Here is a 20,850-nt window from a genome sequence, read left to right as displayed (position 1 = left end):
CATTGCTCTACCAAACGACACGAAACTGGATCCAAAACCACTTGGCGACGTTTCTAAGTCGGAAGAAGCAACGGCAGCCCAGCAGCAATTGCAACAAAGCCAAAAAGGAACGCCCGCAAGGAACGTCACTTCACTTCACTTCAACAAAACATCAGGGGAGAGCGCGAACGCAGTCCCCCACTACCAGAAATTATGCAGTCGAGATTCCCACATTTGGGGAATTCGCAGGGGTCAGCACAACCGGAGTGCAATGGCTGAGCCTCGCCCTGGGTGAACCACCTTCTTGATCATGGTATCTCCCCTGCCAGGTAAGTATGAGTTGCGCATGTCAGGGATGGGGGAGGCATCCGCAGACATACCACTCTGGCTCAGGGTGCGTACAATGAATCGTCACAGAGTCCACGCGGAGCCTTTAACAGCAGCAGCTCATCCTCATTTTGTACCACAGCCGCTGACAAGTTGAAAACAGAGCTGCAATTTGACTAGGATACATGGTACGCACGCTACTTCTGTTTAGGTTTTTCTCTTTTTCCCATCATGCATTGCTCTACCAAACGACACGAAACTGGATCCAAAACCACTTGGCGACGTTTCTAAGTCGGAAGAAGCAACGGCAGCCCAGCAGCAATTGCAACAAAGCCAAAAAGGAACGCCCGCAAGGAACGTCACTTCACTTCACTTCAACAAAACATCAGGGGAGAGCGCGAACGCAGTCCCCCACTACCAGAAATTATGCAGTCGAGATTCCCACATTTGGGGAATTTGCAGGGGTCAGCACAACCGGAGTGCAATGGCTGAGCCTCGCCCTGGGTGAACCACCTTCTTGATCATGGTATCTCCCCTGCCAGGTAAGTATGAGTTGCGCATGTCAGGGATGGGGGAGGCATCCGCAGACATACCACTCTGGCTCAGGGTGCGTACAATGAATCGTCACAGAGTCCACGCGGAGCCTTTAACAGCAGCAGCTCATCCTCATTTTGTACCACAGCCGCTGACAAGTTGAAAACAGAGCTGCAATTTGACTAGGATACATGGTACGCACGCTACTTCTGTTTAGGTTTTTCTCTTTTTCCCATCATGCATTGCTCTACCAAATGACACGAAACTGGATCCAAAACCACTTGGCGACGTTTCTAAGTCGGAAGAAGCAACGGCAGCCCAGCAGCAATTGCAACAAAGCCAAAAAGCACAGCGTGCCCGCAAGGAACGTCACTTCACTTCACTTCACTTCAACAAAACATCAGGGGAGAGCGCGAACGCAGTCCCCCACTACCAGAAATTATGCAGTCGAGATTCCCACATTTGGGGAATTCGCAGGGGTCAGCACAACCGGAGTGCAATGGCTGAGCCTCGCCCTGGGTGAACCACCTTCTTGATCATGGTATCTCCCCTGCCAGGTAAGTATGAGTTGCGCATGTCAGGGATGGGGGAGGCATCCGCAGACATACCACTCTGGCTCAGGGTGCGTACAATGAATCGTCACAGAGTCCACGCGGAGCCTTTAACAGCAGCAGCTCATCCTCATTTTGTACCACAGCCGCTGACAAGTTGAAAACAGAGCTGCAATTTGACTAGGATACATGGTACGCACGCTACTTCTGTTTAGGTTTTTCTCTTTTTCCCATCATGCATTGCTCTACCAAACGACACGAAACTGGATCCAAAACCACTTGGCGACGTTTCTAAGTCGGAAGAAGCAACGGCAGCCCAGCAGCAATTGCAACAAAGCCAAAAAGCACAGCGTGCCCGCAAGGAACGTCACTTCACTTCACTTCACTTCAACAAAACATCAGGGGAGAGCGCGAACGCAGTCCCCCACTACCAGAAATTATGCAGTCGAGATTCCCACATTTGGGGAATTCGCAGGGGTCAGCACAACCGGAGTGCAATGGCTGAGCCTCGCCCTGGGTGAACCACCTTCTTGATCATGGTATCTCCCCTGCCAGGTAAGTATGAGTTGCGCATGTCAGGGATGGGGGAGGCATCCGCAGACATACCACTCTGGCTCAGGGTGCGTACAATGAATCGTCACAGAGTCCACGCGGAGCCTTTAACAGCAGCAGCTCATCCTCATTTTGTACCACAGCCGCTGACAAGTTGAAAACAGAGCTGCAATTTGACTAGGATACATGGTACGCACGCTACTTCTGTTTAGGTTTTTCTCTTTTTCCCATCATGCATTGCTCTACCAAACGACACGAAACTGGATCCAAAACCACTTGGCGACGTTTCTAAGTCGGAAGAAGCAACGGCAGCCCAGCAGCAATTGCAACAAAGCCAAAAAGGAACGCCCGCAAGGAACGTCACTTCACTTCACTTCACTTCAACAAAACATCAGGGGAGAGCGCGAACGCAGTCCCCCACTACCAGAAATTATGCAGTCGAGATTCCCACATTTGGGGAATTCGCAGGGGTCAGCACAACCGGAGTGCAATGGCTGAGCCTCGCCCTGGGTGAACCACCTTCTTGATCATGGTATCTCCCCTGCCAGGTAAGTATGAGTTGCGCATGTCAGGGATGGGGGAGGCATCCGCAGACATACCACTCTGGCTCAGGGTGCGTACAATGAATCGTCACAGAGTCCACGCGGAGCCTTTAACAGCAGCAGCTCATCCTCATTTTGTACCACAGCCGCTGACAAGTTGAAAACAGAGCTGCAATTTGACTAGGATACATGGTACGCACGCTACTTCTGTTTAGGTTTTTCTCTTTTTCCCATCATGCATTGCTCTACCAAACGACACGAAACTGGATCCAAAACCACTTGGCGACGTTTCTAAGTCGGAAGAAGCAACGGCAGCCCAGCAGCAATTGCAACAAAGCCAAAAAGCACAGCGTGCCCGCAAGGAACGTCACTTCACTTCACTTCAACAAAACATCAGGGGAGAGCGCGAACGCAGTCCCCCACTACCAGAAATTATGCAGTCGAGATTCCCACATTTGGGGAATTCGCAGGGGTCAGCACAACCGGAGTGCAATGGCTGAGCCTCGCCCTGGGTGAACCACCTTCTTGATCATGGTATCTCCCCTGCCAGGTAAGTATGAGTTGCGCATGTCAGGGATGGGGGAGGCATCCGCAGACATACCACTCTGGCTCAGGGTGCGTACAATGAATCGTCACAGAGTCCACGCGGAGCCTTTAACAGCAGCAGCTCATCCTCATTTTGTACCACAGCCGCTGACAAGTTGAAAACAGAGCTGCAATTTGACTAGGATACATGGTACGCACGCTACTTCTGTTTAGGTTTTTCTCTTTTTCCCATCATGCATTGCTCTACCAAACGACACGAAACTGGATCCAAAACCACTTGGCGACGTTTCTAAGTCGGAAGAAGCAACGGCAGCCCAGCAGCAATTGCAACAAAGCCAAAAAGGAACGCCCGCAAGGAACGTCACTTCACTTCACTTCACTTCAACAAAACATCAGGGGAGAGCGCGAACGCAGTCCCCCACTACCAGAAATTATGCAGTCGAGATTCCCACATTTGGGGAATTCGCAGGGGTCAGCACAACCGGAGTGCAATGGCTGAGCCTCGCCCTGGGTGAACCACCTTCTTGATCATGGTATCTCCCCTGCCAGGTAAGTATGAGTTGCGCATGTCAGGGATGGGGGAGGCATCCGCAGACATACCACTCTGGCTCAGGGTGCGTACAATGAATCGTCACAGAGTCCACGCGGAGCCTTTAACAGCAGCAGCTCATCCTCATTTTGTACCACAGCCGCTGACAAGTTGAAAACAGAGCTGCAATTTGACTAGGATACATGGTACGCACGCTACTTCTGTTTAGGTTTTTCTCTTTTTCCCATCATGCATTGCTCTACCAAATGACACGAAACTGGATCCAAAACCACTTGGCGACGTTTCTAAGTCGGAAGAAGCAACGGCAGCCCAGCAGCAATTGCAACAAAGCCAAAAAGCACAGCGTGCCCGCAAGGAACGTCACTTCACTTCACTTCAACAAAACATCAGGGGAGAGCGCGAACGCAGTCCCCACTACCAGAAATTATGCAGTCGAGATTCCCACATTTGGGGAATTCGCAGGGGTCAGCACAACCGGAGTGCAATGGCTGAGCCTCGCCCTGGGTGAACCACCTTCTTGATCATGGTATCTCCCCTGCCAGGTAAGTATGAGTTGCGCATGTCAGGGATGGGGGAGGCATCCGCAGACATACCACTCTGGCTCAGGGTGCGTACAATGAATCGTCACAGAGTCCACGCGGAGCCTTTAACAGCAGCAGCTCATCCTCATTTTGTACCACAGCCGCTGACAAGTTGAAAACAGAGCTGCAATTTGACTAGGATACATGGTACGCACGCTACTTCTGTTTAGGTTTTTCTCTTTTTCCCATCATGCATTGCTCTACCAAACGACACGAAACTGGATCCAAAACCACTTGGCGACGTTTCTAAGTCGGAAGAAGCAACGGCAGCCCAGCAGCAATTGCAACAAAGCCAAAAAGGAACGCCCGCAAGGAACGTCACTTCACTTCACTTCACTTCAACAAAACATCAGGGGAGAGCGCGAACGCAGTCCCCCACTACCAGAAATTATGCAGTCGAGATTCCCACATTTGGGGAATTCGCAGGGGTCAGCACAACCGGAGTGCAATGGCTGAGCCTCGCCCTGGGTGAACCACCTTCTTGATCATGGTATCTCCCCTGCCAGGTAAGTATGAGTTGCGCATGTCAGGGATGGGGGAGGCATCCGCAGACATACCACTCTGGCTCAGGGTGCGTACAATGAATCGTCACAGAGTCCACGCGGAGCCTTTAACAGCAGCAGCTCATCCTCATTTTGTACCACAGCCGCTGACAAGTTGAAAACAGAGCTGCAATTTGACTAGGATACATGGTACGCACGCTACTTCTGTTTAGGTTTTTCTCTTTTTCCCATCATGCATTGCTCTACCAAACGACACGAAACTGGATCCAAAACCACTTGGCGACGTTTCTAAGTCGGAAGAAGCAACGGCAGCCCAGCAGCAATTGCAACAAAGCCAAAAAGGAACGCCCGCAAGGAACGTCACTTCACTTCACTTCACTTCAACAAAACATCAGGGGAGAGCGCGAACGCAGTCCCCCACTACCAGAAATTATGCAGTCGAGATTCCCACATTTGGGGAATTCGCAGGGGTCAGCACAACCGGAGTGCAATGGCTGAGCCTCGCCCTGGGTGAACCACCTTCTTGATCATGGTATCTCCCCTGCCAGGTAAGTATGAGTTGCGCATGTCAGGGATGGGGGAGGCATCCGCAGACATACCACTCTGGCTCAGGGTGCGTACAATGAATCGTCACAGAGTCCACGCGGAGCCTTTAACAGCAGCAGCTCATCCTCATTTTGTACCACAGCCGCTGACAAGTTGAAAACAGAGCTGCAATTTGACTAGGATACATGGTACGCACGCTACTTCTGTTTAGGTTTTTCTCTTTTTCCCATCATGCATTGCTCTACCAAACGACACGAAACTGGATCCAAAACCACTTGGCGACGTTTCTAAGTCGGAAGAAGCAACGGCAGCCCAGCAGCAATTGCAACAAAGCCAAAAAGGAACGCCCGCAAGGAACGTCACTTCACTTCACTTCACTTCAACAAAACATCAGGGGAGAGCGCGAACGCAGTCCCCCACTACCAGAAATTATGCAGTCGAGATTCCCACATTTGGGGAATTCGCAGGGGTCAGCACAACCGGAGTGCAATGGCTGAGCCTCGCCCTGGGTGAACCACCTTCTTGATCATGGTATCTCCCCTGCCAGGTAAGTATGAGTTGCGCATGTCAGGGATGGGGGAGGCATCCGCAGACATACCACTCTGGCTCAGGGTGCGTACAATGAATCGTCACAGAGTCCACGCGGAGCCTTTAACAGCAGCAGCTCATCCTCATTTTGTACCACAGCCGCTGACAAGTTGAAAACAGAGCTGCAATTTGACTAGGATACATGGTACGCACGCTACTTCTGTTTAGGTTTTTCTCTTTTTCCCATCATGCATTGCTCTACCAAACGACACGAAACTGGATCCAAAACCACTTGGCGACGTTTCTAAGTCGGAAGAAGCAACGGCAGCCCAGCAGCAATTGCAACAAAGCCAAAAAGCACAGCGTGCCCGCAAGGAACGTCACTTCACTTCACTTCAACAAAACATCAGGGGAGAGCGCGAACGCAGTCCCCCACTACCAGAAATTATGCAGTCGAGATTCCCACATTTGGGGAATTCGCAGGGGTCAGCACAACCGGAGTGCAATGGCTGAGCCTCGCCCTGGGTGAACCACCTTCTTGATCATGGTATCTCCCCTGCCAGGTAAGTATGAGTTGCGCATGTCAGGGATGGGGGAGGCATCCGCAGACATACCACTCTGGCTCAGGGTGCGTACAATGAATCGTCACAGAGTCCACGCGGAGCCTTTAACAGCAGCAGCTCATCCTCATTTTGTACCACAGCCGCTGACAAGTTGAAAACAGAGCTGCAATTTGACTAGGATACATGGTACGCACGCTACTTCTGTTTAGGTTTTTCTCTTTTTCCCATCATGCATTGCTCTACCAAACGACACGAAACTGGATCCAAAACCACTTGGCGACGTTTCTAAGTCGGAAGAAGCAACGGCAGCCCAGCAGCAATTGCAACAAAGCCAAAAAGGAACGCCCGCAAGGAACGTCACTTCACTTCACTTCACTTCAACAAAACATCAGGGGAGAGCGCGAACGCAGTCCCCCACTACCAGAAATTATGCAGTCGAGATTCCCACATTTGGGGAATTCGCAGGGGTCAGCACAACCGGAGTGCAATGGCTGAGCCTCGCCCTGGGTGAACCACCTTCTTGATCATGGTATCTCCCCTGCCAGGTAAGTATGAGTTGCGCATGTCAGGGATGGGGGAGGCATCCGCAGACATACCACTCTGGCTCAGGGTGCGTACAATGAATCGTCACAGAGTCCACGCGGAGCCTTTAACAGCAGCAGCTCATCCTCATTTTGTACCACAGCCGCTGACAAGTTGAAAACAGAGCTGCAATTTGACTAGGATACATGGTACGCACGCTACTTCTGTTTAGGTTTTTCTCTTTTTCCCATCATGCATTGCTCTACCAAATGACACGAAACTGGATCCAAAACCACTTGGCGACGTTTCTAAGTCGGAAGAAGCAACGGCAGCCCAGCAGCAATTGCAACAAAGCCAAAAAGCACAGCGTGCCCGCAAGGAACGTCACTTCACTTCACTTCAACAAAACATCAGGGGAGAGCGCGAACGCAGTCCCCCACTACCAGAAATTATGCAGTCGAGATTCCCACATTTGGGGAATTCGCAGGGGTCAGCACAACCGGAGTGCAATGGCTGAGCCTCGCCCTGGGTGAACCACCTTCTTGATCATGGTATCTCCCCTGCCAGGTAAGTATGAGTTGCGCATGTCAGGGATGGGGGAGGCATCCGCAGACATACCACTCTGGCTCAGGGTGCGTACAATGAATCGTCACAGAGTCCACGCGGAGCCTTTAACAGCAGCAGCTCATCCTCATTTTGTACCACAGCCGCTGACAAGTTGAAAACAGAGCTGCAATTTGACTAGGATACATGGTACGCACGCTACTTCTGTTTAGGTTTTTCTCTTTTTCCCATCATGCATTGCTCTACCAAACGACACGAAACTGGATCCAAAACCACTTGGCGACGTTTCTAAGTCGGAAGAAGCAACGGCAGCCCAGCAGCAATTGCAACAAAGCCAAAAAGGAACGCCCGCAAGGAACGTCACTTCACTTCACTTCACTTCAACAAAACATCAGGGGAGAGCGCGAACGCAGTCCCCCACTACCAGAAATTATGCAGTCGAGATTCCCACATTTGGGGAATTCGCAGGGGTCAGCACAACCGGAGTGCAATGGCTGAGCCTCGCCCTGGGTGAACCACCTTCTTGATCATGGTATCTCCCCTGCCAGGTAAGTATGAGTTGCGCATGTCAGGGATGGGGGAGGCATCCGCAGACATACCACTCTGGCTCAGGGTGCGTACAATGAATCGTCACAGAGTCCACGCGGAGCCTTTAACAGCAGCAGCTCATCCTCATTTTGTACCACAGCCGCTGACAAGTTGAAAACAGAGCTGCAATTTGACTAGGATACATGGTACGCACGCTACTTCTGTTTAGGTTTTTCTCTTTTTCCCATCATGCATTGCTCTACCAAACGACACGAAACTGGATCCAAAACCACTTGGCGACGTTTCTAAGTCGGAAGAAGCAACGGCAGCCCAGCAGCAATTGCAACAAAGCCAAAAAGGAACGCCCGCAAGGAACGTCACTTCACTTCACTTCACTTCAACAAAACATCAGGGGAGAGCGCGAACGCAGTCCCCCACTACCAGAAATTATGCAGTCGAGGATGCAGGGGTCAGCACAACCGGAGTGCAATGGCTGAGCCTCGCCCTGGGTGAACCACCTTCTTGATCATGGTATCTCCCCTGCCAGGTAAGTATGAGTTGCGCATGTCAGGGATGGGGGAGGCATCCGCAGACATACCACTCTGGCTCAGGGTGCGTACAATGAATCGTCACAGAGTCCACGCGGAGCCTTTAACAGCAGCAGCTCATCCTCATTTTGTACCACAGCCGCTGACAAGTTGAAAACAGAGCTGCAATTTGACTAGGATACATGGTACGCACGCTACTTCTGTTTAGGTTTTTCTCTTTTTCCCATCATGCATTGCTCTACCAAACGACACGAAACTGGATCCAAAACCACTTGGCGACGTTTCTAAGTCGGAAGAAGCAACGGCAGCCCAGCAGCAATTGCAACAAAGCCAAAAAGGAACGCCCGCAAGGAACGTCACTTCACTTCACTTCACTTCAACAAAACATCAGGGGAGAGCGCGAACGCAGTCCCCCACTACCAGAAATTATGCAGTCGAGATTCCCACATTTGGGGAATTCGCAGGGGTCAGCACAACCGGAGTGCAATGGCTGAGCCTCGCCCTGGGTGAACCACCTTCTTGATCATGGTATCTCCCCTGCCAGGTAAGTATGAGTTGCGCATGTCAGGGATGGGGGAGGCATCCGCAGACATACCACTCTGGCTCAGGGTGCGTACAATGAATCGTCACAGAGTCCACGCGGAGCCTTTAACAGCAGCAGCTCATCCTCATTTTGTACCACAGCCGCTGACAAGTTGAAAACAGAGCTGCAATTTGACTAGGATACATGGTACGCACGCTACTTCTGTTTAGGTTTTTCTCTTTTTCCCATCATGCATTGCTCTACCAAACGACACGAAACTGGATCCAAAACCACTTGGCGACGTTTCTAAGTCGGAAGAAGCAACGGCAGCCCAGCAGCAATTGCAACAAAGCCAAAAAGGAACGCCCGCAAGGAACGTCACTTCACTTCACTTCACTTCAACAAAACATCAGGGGAGAGCGCGAACGCAGTCCCCCACTACCAGAAATTATGCAGTCGAGATTCCCACATTTGGGGAATTCGCAGGGGTCAGCACAACCGGAGTGCAATGGCTGAGCCTCGCCCTGGGTGAACCACCTTCTTGATCATGGTATCTCCCCTGCCAGGTAAGTATGAGTTGCGCATGTCAGGGATGGGGGAGGCATCCGCAGACATACCACTCTGGCTCAGGGTGCGTACAATGAATCGTCACAGAGTCCACGCGGAGCCTTTAACAGCAGCAGCTCATCCTCATTTTGTACCACAGCCGCTGACAAGTTGAAAACAGAGCTGCAATTTGACTAGGATACATGGTACGCACGCTACTTCTGTTTAGGTTTTTCTCTTTTTCCCATCATGCATTGCTCTACCAAACGACACGAAACTGGATCCAAAACCACTTGGCGACGTTTCTAAGTCGGAAGAAGCAACGGCAGCCCAGCAGCAATTGCAACAAAGCCAAAAAGCACAGCGTGCCCGCAAGGAACGTCACTTCACTTCACTTCAACAAAACATCAGGGGAGAGCGCGAACGCAGTCCCCCACTACCAGAAATTATGCAGTCGAGATTCCCACATTTGGGGAATTCGCAGGGGTCAGCACAACCGGAGTGCAATGGCTGAGCCTCGCCCTGGGTGAACCACCTTCTTGATCATGGTATCTCCCCTGCCAGGTAAGTATGAGTTGCGCATGTCAGGGATGGGGGAGGCATCCGCAGACATACCACTCTGGCTCAGGGTGCGTACAATGAATCGTCACAGAGTCCACGCGGAGCCTTTAACAGCAGCAGCTCATCCTCATTTTGTACCACAGCCGCTGACAAGTTGAAAACAGAGCTGCAATTTGACTAGGATACATGGTACGCACGCTACTTCTGTTTAGGTTTTTCTCTTTTTCCCATCATGCATTGCTCTACCAAACGACACGAAACTGGATCCAAAACCACTTGGCGACGTTTCTAAGTCGGAAGAAGCAACGGCAGCCCAGCAGCAATTGCAACAAAGCCAAAAAGCACAGCGTGCCCGCAAGGAACGTCACTTCACTTCACTTCAACAAAACATCAGGGGAGAGCGCGAACGCAGTCCCCCACTACCAGAAATTATGCAGTCGAGATTCCCACATTTGGGGAATTCGCAGGGGTCAGCACAACCGGAGTGCAATGGCTGAGCCTCGCCCTGGGTGAACCACCTTCTTGATCATGGTATCTCCCCTGCCAGGTAAGTATGAGTTGCGCATGTCAGGGATGGGGGAGGCATCCGCAGACATACCACTCTGGCTCAGGGTGCGTACAATGAATCGTCACAGAGTCCACGCGGAGCCTTTAACAGCAGCAGCTCATCCTCATTTTGTACCACAGCCGCTGACAAGTTGAAAACAGAGCTGCAATTTGACTAGGATACATGGTACGCACGCTACTTCTGTTTAGGTTTTTCTCTTTTTCCCATCATGCATTGCTCTACCAAATGACACGAAACTGGATCCAAAACCACTTGGCGACGTTTCTAAGTCGGAAGAAGCAACGGCAGCCCAGCAGCAATTGCAACAAAGCCAAAAAGCACAGCGTGCCCGCAAGGAACGTCACTTCACTTCACTTCAACAAAACATCAGGGGAGAGCGCGAACGCAGTCCCCCACTACCAGAAATTATGCAGTCGAGATTCCCACATTTGGGGAATTCGCAGGGGTCAGCACAACCGGAGTGCAATGGCTGAGCCTCGCCCTGGGTGAACCACCTTCTTGATCATGGTATCTCCCCTGCCAGGTAAGTATGAGTTGCGCATGTCAGGGATGGGGGAGGCATCCGCAGACATACCACTCTGGCTCAGGGTGCGTACAATGAATCGTCACAGAGTCCACGCGGAGCCTTTAACAGCAGCAGCTCATCCTCATTTTGTACCACAGCCGCTGACAAGTTGAAAACAGAGCTGCAATTTGACTAGGATACATGGTACGCACGCTACTTCTGTTTAGGTTTTTCTCTTTTTCCCATCATGCATTGCTCTACCAAACGACACGAAACTGGATCCAAAACCACTTGGCGACGTTTCTAAGTCGGAAGAAGCAACGGCAGCCCAGCAGCAATTGCAACAAAGCCAAAAAGGAACGCCCGCAAGGAACGTCACTTCACTTCACTTCACTTCAACAAAACATCAGGGGAGAGCGCGAACGCAGTCCCCCACTACCAGAAATTATGCAGTCGAGATTCCCACATTTGGGGAATTCGCAGGGGTCAGCACAACCGGAGTGCAATGGCTGAGCCTCGCCCTGGGTGAACCACCTTCTTGATCATGGTATCTCCCCTGCCAGGTAAGTATGAGTTGCGCATGTCAGGGATGGGGGAGGCATCCGCAGACATACCACTCTGGCTCAGGGTGCGTACAATGAATCGTCACAGAGTCCACGCGGAGCCTTTAACAGCAGCAGCTCATCCTCATTTTGTACCACAGCCGCTGACAAGTTGAAAACAGAGCTGCAATTTGACTAGGATACATGGTACGCACGCTACTTCTGTTTAGGTTTTTCTCTTTTTCCCATCATGCATTGCTCTACCAAACGACACGAAACTGGATCCAAAACCACTTGGCGACGTTTCTAAGTCGGAAGAAGCAACGGCAGCCCAGCAGCAATTGCAACAACGGCAAAAAGGAACGCCCGCAAGGAACGTCACTTCACTTCACTTCACTTCAACAAAACATCAGGGGAGAGCGCGAACGCAGTCCCCCACTACCAGAAATTATGCAGTCGAGATTCCCACATTTGGGGAATTCGCAGGGGTCAGCACAACCGGAGTGCAATGGCTGAGCCTCGCCCTGGGTGAACCACCTTCTTGATCATGGTATCTCCCCTGCCAGGTAAGTATGAGTTGCGCATGTCAGGGATGGGGGAGGCATCCGCAGACATACCACTCTGGCTCAGGGTGCGTACAATGAATCGTCACAGAGTCCACGCGGAGCCTTTAACAGCAGCAGCTCATCCTCATTTTGTACCACAGCCGCTGACAAGTTGAAAACAGAGCTGCAATTTGACTAGGATACATGGTACGCACGCTACTTCTGTTTAGGTTTTTCTCTTTTTCCCATCATGCATTGCTCTACCAAACGACACGAAACTGGATCCAAAACCACTTGGCGACGTTTCTAAGTCGGAAGAAGCAACGGCAGCCCAGCAGCAATTGCAACAAAGCCAAAAAGCACAGCGTGCCCGCAAGGAACGTCACTTCACTTCACTTCACTTCAACAAAACATCAGGGGAGAGCGCGAACGCAGTCCCCCACTACCAGAAATTATGCAGTCGAGATTCCCACATTTGGGGAATTCGCAGGGGTCAGCACAACCGGAGTGCAATGGCTGAGCCTCGCCCTGGGTGAACCACCTTCTTGATCATGGTATCTCCCCTGCCAGGTAAGTATGAGTTGCGCATGTCAGGGATGGGGGAGGCATCCGCAGACATACCACTCTGGCTCAGGGTGCGTACAATGAATCGTCACAGAGTCCACGCGGAGCCTTTAACAGCAGCAGCTCATCCTCATTTTGTACCACAGCCGCTGACAAGTTGAAAACAGAGCTGCAATTTGACTAGGATACATGGTACGCACGCTACTTCTGTTTAGGTTTTTCTCTTTTTCCCATCATGCATTGCTCTACCAAACGACACGAAACTGGATCCAAAACCACTTGGCGACGTTTCTAAGTCGGAAGAAGCAACGGCAGCCCAGCAGCAATTGCAACAACGGCAAAAAGGAACGCCCGCAAGGAACGTCACTTCACTTCACTTCACTTCAACAAAACATCAGGGGAGAGCGCGAACGCAGTCCCCCACTACCAGAAATTATGCAGTTGAGATTCCCACATTTGGGGAATTCGCAGGGGTCAGCACAACCGGAGTGCAATGGCTGAGCCTCGCCCTGGGTGAACCACCTTCTTGATCATGGTATCTCCCCTGCCAGGTAAGTATGAGTTGCGCATGTCAGGGATGGGGGAGGCATCCGCAGACATACCACTCTGGCTCAGGGTGCGTACAATGAATCGTCACAGAGTCCACGCGGAGCCTTTAACAGCAGCAGCTCATCCTCATTTTGTACCACAGCCGCTGACAAGTTGAAAACAGAGCTGCAATTTGACTAGGATACATGGTACGCACGCTACTTCTGTTTAGGTTTTTCTCTTTTTCCCATCATGCATTGCTCTACCAAACGACACGAAACTGGATCCAAAACCACTTGGCGACGTTTCTAAGTCGGAAGAAGCAACGGCAGCCCAGCAGCAATTGCAACAAAGCCAAAAAGGAACGCCCGCAAGGAACGTCACTTCACTTCACTTCACTTCAACAAAACATCAGGGGAGAGCGCGAACGCAGTCCCCCACTACCAGAAATTATGCAGTCGAGATTCCCACATTTGGGGAATTCGCAGGGGTCAGCACAACCGGAGTGCAATGGCTGAGCCTCGCCCTGGGTGAACCACCTTCTTGATCATGGTATCTCCCCTGCCAGGTAAGTATGAGTTGCGCATGTCAGGGATGGGGGAGGCATCCGCAGACATACCACTCTGGCTCAGGGTGCGTACAATGAATCGTCACAGAGTCCACGCGGAGCCTTTAACAGCAGCAGCTCATCCTCATTTTGTACCACAGCCGCTGACAAGTTGAAAACAGAGCTGCAATTTGACTAGGATACATGGTACGCACGCTACTTCTGTTTAGGTTTTTCTCTTTTTCCCATCATGCATTGCTCTACCAAACGACACGAAACTGGATCCAGAACCACTTGGCGACGTTTCTAAGTCGGAAGAAGCAACGGCAGCCCAGCAGCAATTGCAACAAAGCCAAAAAGGAACGCCCGCAAGGAACGTCACTTCACTTCACTTCAACAAAACATCAGGGGAGAGCGCGAACGCAGTCCCCCACTACCAGAAATTATGCAGTCGAGATTCCCACATTTGGGGAATTCGCAGGGGTCAGCACAACCGGAGTGCAATGGCTGAGCCTCGCCCTGGGTGAACCACCTTCTTGATCATGGTATCTCCCCTGCCAGGTAAGTATGAGTTGCGCATGTCAGGGATGGGGGAGGCATCCGCAGACATACCACTCTGGCTCAGGGTGCGTACAATGAATCGTCACAGAGTCCACGCGGAGCCTTTAACAGCAGCAGCTCATCCTCATTTTGTACCACAGCCGCTGACAAGTTGAAAACAGAGCTGCAATTTGACTAGGATACATGGTACGCACGCTACTTCTGTTTAGGTTTTTCTCTTTTTCCCATCATGCATTGCTCTACCAAACGACACGAAACTGGATCCAAAACCACTTGGCGACGTTTCTAAGTCGGAAGAAGCAACGGCAGCCCAGCAGCAATTGCAACAAAGCCAAAAAGGAACGCCCGCAAGGAACGTCACTTCACTTCACTTCACTTCAACAAAACATCAGGGGAGAGTGCGAACGCAGTCCCCCACTACCAGAAATTATGCAGTCGAGATTCCCACATTTGGGGAATTCGCAGGGGTCAGCACAACCGGAGTGCAATGGCTGAGCCTCGCCCTGGGTGAACCACCTTCTTGATCATGGTATCTCCCCTGCCAGGTAAGTATGAGTTGCGCATGTCAGGGATGGGGGAGGCATCCGCAGACATACCACTCTGGCTCAGGGTGCGTACAATGAATCGTCACAGAGTCCACGCGGAGCCTTTAACAGCAGCAGCTCATCCTCATTTTGTACCACAGCCGCTGACAAGTTGAAAACAGAGCTGCAATTTGACTAGGATACATGGTACGCACGCTACTTCTGTTTAGGTTTTTCTCTTTTTCCCATCATGCATTGCTCTACCAAACGACACGAAACTGGATCCAAAACCACTTGGCGACGTTTCTAAGTCGGAAGAAGCAACGGCAGCCCAGCAGCAATTGCAACAACGGCAAAAAGGAACGCCCGCAAGGAACGTCACTTCACTTCACTTCACTTCAACAAAACATCAGGGGAGAGCGCGAACGCAGTCCCCCACTACCAGAAATTATGCAGTCGAGATTCCCACATTTGGGGAATTCGCAGGGGTCAGCACAACCGGAGTGCAATGGCTGAGCCTCGCCCTGGGTGAACCACCTTCTTGATCATGGTATCTCCCCTGCCAGGTAAGTATGAGTTGCGCATGTCAGGGATGGGGGAGGCATCCGCAGACATACCACTCTGGCTCAGGGTGCGTACAATGAATCGTCACAGAGTCCACGCGGAGCCTTTAACAGCAGCAGCTCATCCTCATTTTGTACCACAGCCGCTGACAAGTTGAAAACAGAGCTGCAATTTGACTAGGATACATGGTACGCACGCTACTTCTGTTTAGGTTTTTCTCTTTTTCCCATCATGCATTGCTCTACCAAACGACACGAAACTGGATCCAAAACCACTTGGCGACGTTTCTAAGTCGGAAGAAGCAACGGCAGCCCAGCAGCAATTGCAACAAAGCCAAAAAGGAACGCCCGCAAGGAACGTCACTTCACTTCACTTCACTTCAACAAAACATCAGGGGAGAGCGCGAACGCAGTCCCCCACTACCAGAAATTATGCAGTCGAGATTCCCACATTTGGGGAATTCGCAGGGGTCAGCACAACCGGAGTGCAATGGCTGAGCCTCGCCCTGGGTGAACCACCTTCTTGATCATGGTATCTCCCCTGCCAGGTAAGTATGAGTTGCGCATGTCAGGGATGGGGGAGGCATCCGCAGACATACCACTCTGGCTCAGGGTGCGTACAATGAATCGTCACAGAGTCCACGCGGAGCCTTTAACAGCAGCAGCTCATCCTCATTTTGTACCACAGCCGCTGACAAGTTGAAAACAGAGCTGCAATTTGACTAGGATACATGGTACGCACGCTACTTCTGTTTAGGTTTTTCTCTTTTTCCCATCATGCATTGCTCTACCAAACGACACGAAACTGGATCCAAAACCACTTGGCGACGTTTCTAAGTCGGAAGAAGCAACGGCAGCCCAGCAGCAATTGCAACAACGGCAAAAAGGAACGCCCGCAAGGAACGTCACTTCACTTCACTTCACTTCAACAAAACATCAGGGGAGAGCGCGAACGCAGTCCCCCACTACCAGAAATTATGCAGTCGAGATTCCCACATTTGGGGAATTCGCAGGGGTCAGCACAACCGGAGTGCAATGGCTGAGCCTCGCCCTGGGTGAACCACCTTCTTGATCATGGTATCTCCCCTGCCAGGTAAGTATGAGTTGCGCATGTCAGGGATGGGGGAGGCATCCGCAGACATACCACTCTGGCTCAGGGTGCGTACAATGAATCGTCACAGAGTCCACGCGGAGCCTTTAACAGCAGCAGCTCATCCTCATTTTGTACCACAGCCGCTGACAAGTTGAAAACAGAGCTGCAATTTGACTAGGATACATGGTACGCACGCTACTTCTGTTTAGGTTTTTCTCTTTTTCCCATCATGCATTGCTCTACCAAACGACACGAAACTGGATCCAAAACCACTTGGCGACGTTTCTAAGTCGGAAGAAGCAACGGCAGCCCAGCAGCAATTGCAACAAAGCCAAAAAGGAACGCCCGCAAGGAACGTCACTTCACTTCACTTCAACAAAACATCAGGGGAGAGCGCGAACGCAGTCCCCCACTACCAGAAATTATGCAGTCGAGATTCCCACATTTGGGGAATTCGCAGGGGTCAGCACAACCGGAGTGCAATGGCTGAGCCTCGCCCTGGGTGAACCACCTTCTTGATCATGGTATCTCCCCTGCCAGGTAAGTATGAATTGCGCATGTCAGGGATGGGGGAGGCATCCGCAGACATACCACTCTGGCTCAGGGTGCGTACAATGAATCGTCACAGAGTCCACGCGGAGCCTTTAACAGCAGCAGCTCATCCTCATTTTGTACCACAGCCGCTGACAAGTTGAAAACAGAGCTGCAATTTGACTAGGATACATGGTACGCACGCTACTTCTGTTTAGGTTTTTCTCTTTTTCCCATCATGCATTGCTCTACCAAACGACACGAAACTGGATCCAAAACCACTTGGCGACGTTTCTAAGTCGGAAGAAGCAACGGCAGCCCAGCAGCAATTGCAACAAAGCCAAAAAGGAACGCCCGCAAGGAACGTCACTTCACTTCACTTCAACAAAACATCAGGGGAGAGCGCGAACGCAGTCCCCCACTACCAGAAATTATGCAGTCGAGATTCCCACATTTGGGGAATTCGCAGGGGTCAGCACAACCGGAGTGCAATGGCTGCGCCTCGCCCTGGGTGAACCAATTTCAATTTTTCAATTTTTAAAAGTTTATTAGGTCCATTTCAAAGATACAACATAGCAGATATCAACATCTGTCCCTGACAATGTACATTATATTACAATTCCAAATGCAATACAGGACAATAAAATGCCATGCACTAAAAAACAACATACACTGTAATTACTGATTACATAAACATTCATACAAAGATTCCATTCAAAATCTATATTGGTTATGCCTTCCAAAAACTAAACCAAAATGTATAATAATGAGCAATGCAATACCGTTCAGACAATCTTACAGTATATAATTGTTTACATATACTCATTATAAATCTAAAAAATAATTACTAGGAACTTTCCACGTTTGCACTTTTTCTTTGTTGTCTTTGCATGATTTTTCCTTCAGGATGTAGTCTCTGAAAATGTTCAACATGCTTTTTATGACAACTTCTTTTGGGACACAGTACTTTTTAAATGCCCATACATTTCTGGCTTTCCGCAAGCTTTCTTTTACACAATTTATAACTACCCACCATTTGTTCACGTTTGCTGGGGGTGTGCCTTGTACAAACCCATATGCTATGTCATCATAGCTTAACGGGGCCCTGTACAGGTCCTGCAGCCAGGGAAATACTAGCGACCAAACTCCTTTGGCAAAAGGGCAAGACCAAAACAGGTGGACAACAGTTTCGTCGCCACCACAAGTTGGTCTAGGGCAACTGGCAATTTGAGCGCAGTGTCTCCTCTCAAGAAAAACTCTCGTAGGCAGACACTGATGGGCGATTTGCCAGGCTAAGTCTTTGTGTGTGTTGGTCAATATATTGTTGTTCACATTAGCCCAAACTCGTTTGCATCTTTCCTCTGTCAGTGTGCCCACAGGAGCCAGTCTTGATAGCTGAGGCGACAAAACCCTCTCAACATATGCTCTTGATATTTTGTCTGGTGGGATTACTGCAAGTCTCTGTGTTAAAGTTTTGCTTATCATGCTATAGACTGGTGGGCAGCTTTCTGCATACGGCACACTTAAAGATGGTCTTTTGCCCCAGGCAGTCAGTACGTTACGCCCTACCCACAGGTTTGCAAAATGGGTCCAAGTAGGGCCTTTTTCGTTGCTCAGGCAGGCTTTCAAGATAGGGGTCAAAAACATGGCTTTTAACTTCCCTTCTATCTCTGGGACTGCTTTACCCCCTTTTGCCACAGGCCTGTACATGATGTCTCTTTTCAGTTTCTCATGTTGGCTTCCCCAAATAAAATGAAAAATGGTCTTTCTAAGTGACGCCATGACCTTGTGGGGGATGGGGAAAGTGGCCGCCAGATGTGTTAACGAGGCCAGAACTTCTGCTTTTACGACCAAGACTTTCCCAGTAAGTGAGAGCTCTCTGTCCTGCCACTGCATCAGCTTGCCTCTTAATTTTGGCAGTTTGGAATCCCAGTTACAGGACTCCATGTTTTTTCCCATCTGGACTCCCAACACCTTGATGGTGTTCTCCCTCTCTAACAGACCCAGATCTTCAATGGGTTCCTGCCAGTTGAGGTGGAGAGTCTCACTTTTTTCTTTGTTGACCTTTGTGCCTGAGGCCAAAGTGAAATTCTCACATAAGGCCAAAGTTTCCCTGACAGACCTGTTGTCAGACAAAAGCAGAGTTAGGTCGTCCATATAAATGGACAATTTTGCCTGCCTACCTGTGCTACCTGGCACTGGTATCCCTTTGATATTCCTGTTGTTCCTTAAAGCGCAGGCCAGGGATTCAATGGCTAAGATGAACAGGATGGGGGAAAGTGGGCAGCCCTGCCGAACACCTGATCGTATATCTAAGGGGTCTGTACTCTCTCCATTCACCATCACTACACTGTTACACCCTGTATATAACAAGTCTACCCACCTCCTAAAGACCTGACCAAAATTCAGATGGGTGAGGACGGACTTGAGATAGTGGTGGCTAACACTGTCAAAGGCTTTCTCCAAATCCAAACCCAAGACACATAGGGGGAGATTACGATCTTGGCAGTAGAGGTAGGAGTCTCTGACTAGGGCTAGACTGTCAGACATGGACCGACCCGGGACACCACAGGTCTGGTCAATGTCTACAATCCTATCTACTATGGGTTGAATTCGGAAAAATAAGGCCTTTGACAGTATCTTGGCATCTACCCCCAACAGTGTCAGAGGTCTCCAATTCTTCAGGTCCTCTTTTTGTCCATTTTTAAACAGGAGAGAAATGGAGCCTCTCTGCAGTGATGGGGGCAGTGCACCTCTGGCAAAACCCTCTTTAAACACCTCTAAAAGGGGGTCTTTGAGCTGGTCCCAGAAGGTGGCATAGAATTCTTTAGGTAAGCCATCTACACCTGGAGTCTTGTTATTCTCCATACTCTGCATGGCCTTAGTTAGCTCAGCAGTTGTCAAGTCTTCCTCTAACAGGTCTCTGGCTGTATTATCAAGTTCAGTGGTTAACTGGGAAAGAAAAAAACTGATTGTGTCTTTGGATGTCTCTCTTTCTTGGTAGAGATTGGAATAGAAGGACTTGACAACGCCAAGGATATGTTGGGTGTCACACACCTCTTTCCCCTCTTGGTCTAGCACCGATTGTATACAGTGTTTTGACTTTGCCAGTTTTTTGAAAAAGTACCGGGTACATTTTTCATTCTCCTCTAAATGTTGTATTTGACTTCTTGTGAGAAGACCTCTGCTTTTTTCGTTAGCTAGTCTCAACATTTCCTTTTTAAGTTTAGAAATGTCTTCCCCCACATCAAAACCAGAGAGGGCAAGAAGGTAGCAGCGCTGAAGTTTACTTTGAAGTCTACCTTGGAAAGCGCGCTTCTTGGCTGCAGCCCTCTTACCCTCCAACATGAAAAAAGACCTTGATCTCTGCTTTATGTCTTCCCACCAGTCCCCCACCGATTCATACATAAACTGCAAGGATTTCCACTGTTTTAATTTGATTTTGAATTTTGACACTACATTGTTGTTTTCTAGTAGGCTTGTATTCAATTTCCAGGGGCCTGGACGTGGTCGAAGTATCCCTGGAATGTCAAGGGAGCAGGTGAGTTTTGAATGATCTGAGAAAGGGACTGGTGTTATGAAACAGTCTAATGGGATCACCCCCAATGAGGTGAAAAGGAAGTCAATACGAGAGAAGGTTCTGCCATTTGACCACGTGAAACCAGGGGTTAGGGTGTGTTTAAAC

General features: G+C 50.1%; 31 non-coding genes and 2 pseudogenes across 31 annotated transcripts; all 33 read right to left on the bottom strand.

Moving 5' to 3' along the window:
- Positions 1–152: 152 nt before the first annotated feature.
- LOC139652848 (U1 spliceosomal RNA) lies at positions 153–316 on the bottom strand. Its single transcript, XR_011695887.1, has one exon. It is a non-coding gene; the product is annotated as a U1 spliceosomal RNA (small nuclear RNA).
- A 376-nt stretch (positions 317–692) lies between these two features.
- Positions 693–856, bottom strand: LOC139652913 (U1 spliceosomal RNA). Its single transcript, XR_011695948.1, has one exon. It is a non-coding gene; the product is annotated as a U1 spliceosomal RNA (small nuclear RNA).
- A 385-nt stretch (positions 857–1,241) lies between these two features.
- Positions 1,242–1,405, bottom strand: LOC139652847 (U1 spliceosomal RNA). The gene has a single exon (XR_011695886.1). It is a non-coding gene; the product is annotated as a U1 spliceosomal RNA (small nuclear RNA).
- A 385-nt stretch (positions 1,406–1,790) lies between these two features.
- On the bottom strand, positions 1,791–1,954 carry LOC139652846 (U1 spliceosomal RNA). Its single transcript, XR_011695885.1, has one exon. It is a non-coding gene; the product is annotated as a U1 spliceosomal RNA (small nuclear RNA).
- A 381-nt stretch (positions 1,955–2,335) lies between these two features.
- Positions 2,336–2,499, bottom strand: LOC139652844 (U1 spliceosomal RNA). The gene has a single exon (XR_011695884.1). It is a non-coding gene; the product is annotated as a U1 spliceosomal RNA (small nuclear RNA).
- Positions 2,500–2,879: 380 nt separating this feature from the next.
- Positions 2,880–3,043, bottom strand: LOC139652843 (U1 spliceosomal RNA). Its single transcript, XR_011695883.1, has one exon. It is a non-coding gene; the product is annotated as a U1 spliceosomal RNA (small nuclear RNA).
- A 381-nt stretch (positions 3,044–3,424) lies between these two features.
- On the bottom strand, positions 3,425–3,588 carry LOC139652842 (U1 spliceosomal RNA). The gene has a single exon (XR_011695882.1). It is a non-coding gene; the product is annotated as a U1 spliceosomal RNA (small nuclear RNA).
- A 380-nt stretch (positions 3,589–3,968) lies between these two features.
- Positions 3,969–4,131, bottom strand: LOC139652910 (U1 spliceosomal RNA). The gene has a single exon (XR_011695945.1). It is a non-coding gene; the product is annotated as a U1 spliceosomal RNA (small nuclear RNA).
- Positions 4,132–4,512: 381 nt separating this feature from the next.
- LOC139652841 (U1 spliceosomal RNA) lies at positions 4,513–4,676 on the bottom strand. The gene has a single exon (XR_011695881.1). It is a non-coding gene; the product is annotated as a U1 spliceosomal RNA (small nuclear RNA).
- Positions 4,677–5,057: 381 nt separating this feature from the next.
- Positions 5,058–5,221, bottom strand: LOC139652839 (U1 spliceosomal RNA). Its single transcript, XR_011695879.1, has one exon. It is a non-coding gene; the product is annotated as a U1 spliceosomal RNA (small nuclear RNA).
- Positions 5,222–5,602: 381 nt separating this feature from the next.
- On the bottom strand, positions 5,603–5,766 carry LOC139652838 (U1 spliceosomal RNA). The gene has a single exon (XR_011695878.1). It is a non-coding gene; the product is annotated as a U1 spliceosomal RNA (small nuclear RNA).
- A 380-nt stretch (positions 5,767–6,146) lies between these two features.
- LOC139652837 (U1 spliceosomal RNA) lies at positions 6,147–6,310 on the bottom strand. Its single transcript, XR_011695877.1, has one exon. It is a non-coding gene; the product is annotated as a U1 spliceosomal RNA (small nuclear RNA).
- Positions 6,311–6,691: 381 nt separating this feature from the next.
- On the bottom strand, positions 6,692–6,855 carry LOC139652836 (U1 spliceosomal RNA). Its single transcript, XR_011695876.1, has one exon. It is a non-coding gene; the product is annotated as a U1 spliceosomal RNA (small nuclear RNA).
- Positions 6,856–7,235: 380 nt separating this feature from the next.
- Positions 7,236–7,399, bottom strand: LOC139652835 (U1 spliceosomal RNA). The gene has a single exon (XR_011695875.1). It is a non-coding gene; the product is annotated as a U1 spliceosomal RNA (small nuclear RNA).
- A 381-nt stretch (positions 7,400–7,780) lies between these two features.
- Positions 7,781–7,944, bottom strand: LOC139652834 (U1 spliceosomal RNA). The gene has a single exon (XR_011695874.1). It is a non-coding gene; the product is annotated as a U1 spliceosomal RNA (small nuclear RNA).
- A 381-nt stretch (positions 7,945–8,325) lies between these two features.
- Positions 8,326–8,471, bottom strand: LOC139652915 (U1 spliceosomal RNA; annotated as a pseudogene).
- A 381-nt stretch (positions 8,472–8,852) lies between these two features.
- LOC139652833 (U1 spliceosomal RNA) lies at positions 8,853–9,016 on the bottom strand. Its single transcript, XR_011695873.1, has one exon. It is a non-coding gene; the product is annotated as a U1 spliceosomal RNA (small nuclear RNA).
- A 381-nt stretch (positions 9,017–9,397) lies between these two features.
- Positions 9,398–9,561, bottom strand: LOC139652832 (U1 spliceosomal RNA). Its single transcript, XR_011695872.1, has one exon. It is a non-coding gene; the product is annotated as a U1 spliceosomal RNA (small nuclear RNA).
- Positions 9,562–9,941: 380 nt separating this feature from the next.
- LOC139652831 (U1 spliceosomal RNA) lies at positions 9,942–10,105 on the bottom strand. Its single transcript, XR_011695871.1, has one exon. It is a non-coding gene; the product is annotated as a U1 spliceosomal RNA (small nuclear RNA).
- Positions 10,106–10,485: 380 nt separating this feature from the next.
- On the bottom strand, positions 10,486–10,649 carry LOC139652830 (U1 spliceosomal RNA). The gene has a single exon (XR_011695870.1). It is a non-coding gene; the product is annotated as a U1 spliceosomal RNA (small nuclear RNA).
- Positions 10,650–11,029: 380 nt separating this feature from the next.
- Positions 11,030–11,193, bottom strand: LOC139652828 (U1 spliceosomal RNA). The gene has a single exon (XR_011695868.1). It is a non-coding gene; the product is annotated as a U1 spliceosomal RNA (small nuclear RNA).
- A 381-nt stretch (positions 11,194–11,574) lies between these two features.
- Positions 11,575–11,738, bottom strand: LOC139652827 (U1 spliceosomal RNA). The gene has a single exon (XR_011695867.1). It is a non-coding gene; the product is annotated as a U1 spliceosomal RNA (small nuclear RNA).
- A 381-nt stretch (positions 11,739–12,119) lies between these two features.
- LOC139652826 (U1 spliceosomal RNA) lies at positions 12,120–12,283 on the bottom strand. Its single transcript, XR_011695866.1, has one exon. It is a non-coding gene; the product is annotated as a U1 spliceosomal RNA (small nuclear RNA).
- Positions 12,284–12,668: 385 nt separating this feature from the next.
- On the bottom strand, positions 12,669–12,832 carry LOC139652825 (U1 spliceosomal RNA). The gene has a single exon (XR_011695865.1). It is a non-coding gene; the product is annotated as a U1 spliceosomal RNA (small nuclear RNA).
- A 381-nt stretch (positions 12,833–13,213) lies between these two features.
- Positions 13,214–13,377, bottom strand: LOC139652912 (U1 spliceosomal RNA). Its single transcript, XR_011695947.1, has one exon. It is a non-coding gene; the product is annotated as a U1 spliceosomal RNA (small nuclear RNA).
- A 381-nt stretch (positions 13,378–13,758) lies between these two features.
- LOC139652824 (U1 spliceosomal RNA) lies at positions 13,759–13,922 on the bottom strand. The gene has a single exon (XR_011695864.1). It is a non-coding gene; the product is annotated as a U1 spliceosomal RNA (small nuclear RNA).
- A 376-nt stretch (positions 13,923–14,298) lies between these two features.
- Positions 14,299–14,462, bottom strand: LOC139652822 (U1 spliceosomal RNA). The gene has a single exon (XR_011695862.1). It is a non-coding gene; the product is annotated as a U1 spliceosomal RNA (small nuclear RNA).
- Positions 14,463–14,843: 381 nt separating this feature from the next.
- On the bottom strand, positions 14,844–15,007 carry LOC139652914 (U1 spliceosomal RNA). Its single transcript, XR_011695949.1, has one exon. It is a non-coding gene; the product is annotated as a U1 spliceosomal RNA (small nuclear RNA).
- Positions 15,008–15,388: 381 nt separating this feature from the next.
- Positions 15,389–15,552, bottom strand: LOC139652821 (U1 spliceosomal RNA). The gene has a single exon (XR_011695861.1). It is a non-coding gene; the product is annotated as a U1 spliceosomal RNA (small nuclear RNA).
- Positions 15,553–15,933: 381 nt separating this feature from the next.
- On the bottom strand, positions 15,934–16,097 carry LOC139652820 (U1 spliceosomal RNA). The gene has a single exon (XR_011695860.1). It is a non-coding gene; the product is annotated as a U1 spliceosomal RNA (small nuclear RNA).
- A 381-nt stretch (positions 16,098–16,478) lies between these two features.
- LOC139652819 (U1 spliceosomal RNA) lies at positions 16,479–16,642 on the bottom strand. The gene has a single exon (XR_011695859.1). It is a non-coding gene; the product is annotated as a U1 spliceosomal RNA (small nuclear RNA).
- A 376-nt stretch (positions 16,643–17,018) lies between these two features.
- LOC139652818 (U1 spliceosomal RNA) lies at positions 17,019–17,182 on the bottom strand. Its single transcript, XR_011695858.1, has one exon. It is a non-coding gene; the product is annotated as a U1 spliceosomal RNA (small nuclear RNA).
- Positions 17,183–17,558: 376 nt separating this feature from the next.
- On the bottom strand, positions 17,559–17,695 carry LOC139652918 (U1 spliceosomal RNA; annotated as a pseudogene).
- Positions 17,696–20,850: the final 3,155 nt, after the last annotated feature.

Source organism: Centroberyx affinis, unplaced genomic scaffold (genome assembly GCF_046629955.1).
Source record: "Centroberyx affinis isolate AG114_WGS23_722 - 3 ecotype Tasmania unplaced genomic scaffold, CSIRO-AGI_Caff_v1 ptg001845l_1, whole genome shotgun sequence".
NCBI classification, from domain to species: Eukaryota; Metazoa; Chordata; class Actinopteri; order Beryciformes; family Berycidae; genus Centroberyx; species Centroberyx affinis.
This window is presented reverse-complemented; position numbering and strand designations above follow the sequence as displayed.